Genomic DNA, 5,404 nt, shown 5'->3' with positions numbered 1-5,404 from the left:
AACTTGGACTTCGGAGGGAACCCGTTGTGGCACATTGAGGTGAGTGCGCGACACTCCCCGTCGCTTGCTTGGGCAGTTCGAAGGTCCTCCAGTTGTAGGGATGCTGCTTCTGATGAGCTCTGAAGGACTTCTGCAGCAAACACTTCGATTGTGTCTAGAGGACGAGGCGAATCGGCAGGTTACGTGGGGACGCGAGAAAGGGTGTCCGCTGTTGCAAGAAGCTTCCCAGGGACGCGCGACATCGTGAACTGGTACCGCATCACCTTCAGTCGAAGGCGCTGGATACGTGAAGGTACCACGTCCAAGTCCAACTTGCCAAACGGTGAAACCAGTGGCAGATGATCTGTCTCTACGTCAAAAACCAACCCACGGAGAAACTCGTCGAGCTGTTGAATATCCAGGGCTTCCTTCTCCGCTTGGCTATATCGTAGTTCAGTCGCTGTAAGGGACCTCGCCGCGAAAGCAACCGGTCTTCTTTTGCCGGAAGGCTGAGTTTGTAGAAGGACTTCCCCCAAGCCGAATGAACTGGCATCCGCTGAGACGATTGTTGGGTGCGCCGGATGATACTTCGCCATACAACGGTTCGAGACGAGCATCAGCTTGAGCTTGGTGAATGCTGTTTCTTGTTCGTGGGACCCGTTCCATGCAGCATTCTTGCCGAGGAGCGCTTTGATAGGAGCTGCAATGTCCGATACGTGCGGAAGAAAATGCCCGAGGAGGTTTACCATGTTAAGGAGGCGTCTTACACCTGTTAGGTCAGTTGGTGAACTCATCTCCTTGATCGCTTGGAGCTTGCTAGGGTCCGGACGGACGCCCCTTGCAGATACCATCACCCCCAGGAAAGAAACCTCGTTCTGGCAGAAGCAGCACTTCTCATTTAAGGTGATGCCTGCCCGGGATAGTCGCATCAGGACTTGCTGCAGGCGGGGGTCGTGTTCTTCGAGAGTGCGTCCGAAGATGAGTACGTCGTCTATCATGCACACAGTGCGTTCCAGGCCTTCCAAAATCCTGGAAATCTGCTTCTGGAAAAACTCCGGCGCAGAGGTGATGCCCAAGGGCATCTGACGGAAGAAGTAGCGTCCGAAAGGCGTGATAAATGTGGTGCGTTCTTGCCATTCTTCCGCCAACTTCACGTGGTAGAAGCCTGATTTAGCGCCCAACTTGGAGAACACCGCCGCGTCTCCCGGCAGGCCCAGGACTTGGTTGACCGTGGGAAGGACGTGGCGTTCTCGCAGGACCACCCGGTTTAACTTCGTAAGGTCCACGCACAGCCTGTGGCCCCCAGTGGCTTTGGGGACGACCACCAGTCCGGCGCACCATGGTGTTGGCGTGTCAACTTGGCAAATGACACCTTCTTGTTCCATCTTCTGCAGTTCATTGCGGACGACTTCACACAACGGGATGGGGATGCGCCTTGCCACGCTAAGAGAAAATGGAACAGCGTCTGGCTAGAGGCGGATCTTGCATTCTTCAGAGAGAGATCCGAGGCCATTAAACAGCTTGTCACGAGTGTGAGAAGAGACATTGACAGTAGGAAGGCCCTTTTCTTTCGATGAGAGGCCGTCGACGAATTTGACGATTTGAAGTGCCTGAATGGCTGGAAAGCCCATAAAAGGCACGGAGAGGGATTTTACCAAGTACAGTCTTTGCTGGGTTGACTTGCCCCTCCACAGCAAAGTGGCCATAAAGGACCCGAGAACGTTGAGTGGCTGCTGCCTTTGCCCGAAGAGAGAGTTGTCGACCTTGTCGAGGGACGGCGGCAGGTTGGGGAAGGTGTTCGAGACGGCTGAAACTTCGGCTCCCGAGTCAACCTTGAACGCTTCCGTGTAGTCGTTGACAGTGACTTCCACAAACTTGCCTTGGTCCGAGTTGCGAACGGTGTACAGTCCCAGCGCTGCCACCTGGGTCGACCATTTCTTCTGGGAACGGCAGACGTCCACGAAATGACCTTTTTTCTTGCAGTCGTTGCACAACGAGTATCCGGCGGGGCTATTTGAGCGTGCGTGTGAAGCGCGGCCGCAGTAGCCGCACGAGCTAGAGCTTGAGGTGCGCTTGTCGCGTGCTGAGTTGTGCTTGACGCGTCCCGCTTGTGGCTGCCGAGACTTGGCAGCGTCGAGGCTCACCGGTCGAGACTGCGTGTCGTGCCCGCGAGCTGGTCTCTCTGCTTTTGGGCGTCTTCTGCTTGTCTCGATTGCACCCGTGTTTCTTTGAGGGTCAAGTTGGGGTTGCGGCAGAGCTGGTCGGCGAGGCGAGCGTCGCGTAAGCCTACGATGAAGCGGTCGCGGACAAGGCGTTCCACGACCTCGGGTGACGGGTAGTTGCATCTCTTGCAGAGCTTGCAGAGTTCCGCATAGTACCTATCCACCGTTTCCCCCGGCTGCTGGACGCGCCGGTGAAACTGCGCCGACTCGTACACTTGGTTGAGGGCGTGGACGAAATGGGCCGTAAACTTCTCTACGACCACCTTGTAGTCATTAGGAGTGTCGCCGAGGCCGAACGTCGCAAGAAGAGGACCAGCGTCCGGCCTCATGCAATAAAGAAGTGTGCGGACCTGAACTTTTTCCGACGCCTGTCGAAGCCCGGAAGCGAAGGCGTAGTCCTCGAAAAGGCTTAGCTATGTCGGCCAGGAACCGGCATTCTCGAAGTCGAAGCGGTCTGGCTGCAGCAGAGAAAGGCCCTGCCATGAAGGCTTGACACCGTCTCCTTCGTCGTCAGGCATGGCAGCGAGCAGGACGGCGGCGAGCAGGAACATGGCGGTCGAAAGCCGGGCGACGGGCGAGCGATTCACGCAGTTACGGCGTAGACGATTCATTCGAAGGCGATGCCTACTTCGTTATGCATAACGTTAGGCACTCCTGACACCATGTGGAGACAATGCAGGGCAAGAAGAAGGTTTGTGTGAACACGTTCGTGCCAGAACCTGAAGTAACTTTTATTCTGTCGATAATAACATACGAAGTCGCCCCCGTGGTGACAAAGGGTTGCCTGCGCGAATCACGTACGCGAGGGTTGCGCCCTCTACACGAACATCTGCCGCCGTTGAGAAATCACAGGCACAGTCAGGGCGTCTCCGGCATCTTTTTCGCTCACTGGATGCTTCAGAAGCCGGACGTACAATGAGGCGTAAGAAACAGGTCACTGAAAGATATTTTCTTTTTATCCACACACCCAGCTGTTCTGGAAGACTCAGGTCGCACACATGGAACGGGAAGCCTACACAAAGCATCCGATCGGGCCGCTGCTCGTCGACGGACAAACAAACCGGCTTTCTTCAAAATAGCAAAAAGACCCCCTCTCATATTACCCACGAGCCCAATGCAAGAGAAAAAGAGAGAGAGAGAGCGTGGGGACTCGTGCTTGGTGCGTTCTGGGCACCATAATTACACACCGAGTCCCCGGCTCGTCTCGGCTTCGCCCTCCCCTCGCGTCGGTTTCCAGTGAAGCTAGGTAAACGGGTAAACGATGTCACTCGTTTCCGGTAACATATCCAGCAAAACCGGGTAGTCTGTTGAACGAAAGTGGCTGCCGGTGGCATTCCAGCGAAATCCAGAAACCCGCCTGCCGGGGAAGTTCTACCGAAATCTCTTTGCCGGCAAATATTCCAGCAAAGGCTGGTAAACTGCGTTGGTTTCGGGTGAAAACGGGTGAAACTTACCAGTTTTCACCGGGTGTCACTGGAGGTTCACCGAATGTCACTCGAAGTCTTTGCCGGATTTTTCAATAGAAATTGATTCGTTGTTTCCCCCTTTCTTCGCTTAATAAAAATAAACTGCAGATTGACATCTGTGTGTCCTTTCTTTACCCCGAATCCACACAATCCGCGTCCCAGAAATCTGGTCACTCTGTGCACTTAAGATAAACAAACAAACTATGGGACCAGGACGACGCATCGACCATTATTTTGGAAGAAAAGAAAAGGAATCGCCTCAAAAGAGCAAAGAGCAGGTGCGACCACGTTGAAGAAGGAACTTTCTAGCAACACCGTCTTCGCTACGTCGTGCCGATGTCTGAAGATTAGACAGGCATGTGTGTAGTGAAACTGTCGGGACGAAGTGTCTGACAAACGGTGTGTGCCCGTCAAGAAAGTGAAAAGCGGCGTGTTTTTTGTCAGATGGAAGGAGCGTCACCGGACACCGGTTTCGCTGCAGACTTCACGTTGTTGTGTTCGGAAGACGTCTAGACACGCCAAGCGTGGGTGCAGCGAAGTTGTAGGAAAGAAATGACTGACGAACGGTGTATAAGAAGTGTTGCGCTTTCCGTTAGAAGGACGGATCGTCGCTCGACACGTGCGATTTTCGGAAAAAAGTGACTGACATCGGTTCGGTGTACGAAAGTGTGGGGGAGCAGTGACAGACACGCTAGTTGTTTGCGGGCTTTATAGCACAAGAGCTCCGATGGCCATTATGCGCCAAACTGGTTAAGCTAAAAATACATTGGTAAAAGTACACTAAGATTAGACTAGAACTTGGCCATAGTTTATGTGAAATACCAGTAGGTTTTCAAAAAAGCTAAAAGACGTTCAAATGATATGAGAGGCTGCTCCCCAGAACAATAAAAGGCTAAAATTGGATGTTGTACTTGAAAAAACTAAGGGAAAAATGTCCTGTGTTGTAGGAAGCCACGGCAAAGAGAGATAACATGCAGAACAAATAACGTTTCTCCCCAGTGCTAGCATAATGGCGGTTCCTCGCCTATAAGCAGATATTGATGAGGAATGAACAAGTGGCCAATTCTCAAGCGGCGCAGGAGGGCTTTGTGAAAACGATTTTTATTATAGGAGGTTCCCCATGTACCAACTTCTGATTTGATGGCGTAAAGCTTATTGTTATCGGTTAACTTCTATTCAGATTTCCATAGCCGTGAAGGTGAAAATCTCGGGATATTTAAGGTCTAAGTAAGGTACACGGACATTCTATGGTAAAAGGTCCTGTGAAAAGGCGGCTGGTCTATCTGCAGCTTCGTTGCCTGCGATGCCCACGTGGCTCGGGATCCAGCAAATATTAATGTCATTCCCACCAGCGAGTCCCTGTTGAGCTTTGGCCTGTAAGAATTGAGTCGACTTGTTTGTGTTTGATGTAACGGAACATGCTGCACTAAGAACACTTACAGAGTCTACAGAAATAATGGCTTTCATCATTTTGCTCCTGATTATATAGTTAAGTGCTGCTAGAACACCATATAGTTCGGCAGTAAAAATGCTGGCGACATTGTTAAGTTGAGTAACATGAGTAAACAAATTTGAACAAACAGCGGAGCCAACATACATTGAGGACTTAGCACCGTCTGTACAAAACTGGCACTAATCTCTGCATTTTTCTTGCAGAGCTAAGAATCCCTGATGTAGTGGAGAGACGTTATGTTTAATAAATGTTGTACAATACCAATCACAGGCTATAGGCTTGAT

This window comes from Ixodes scapularis, unplaced genomic scaffold (genome assembly GCF_016920785.2).
Source record: "Ixodes scapularis isolate PalLabHiFi unplaced genomic scaffold, ASM1692078v2 PGA_scaffold2__306_contigs__length_199485367, whole genome shotgun sequence".
In the NCBI taxonomy this organism is placed as follows: domain Eukaryota; kingdom Metazoa; phylum Arthropoda; class Arachnida; order Ixodida; family Ixodidae; genus Ixodes; species Ixodes scapularis.
The sequence above is the reverse complement of the archived record's forward strand: the minus strand, read 5'-3'. Positions refer to the sequence as shown.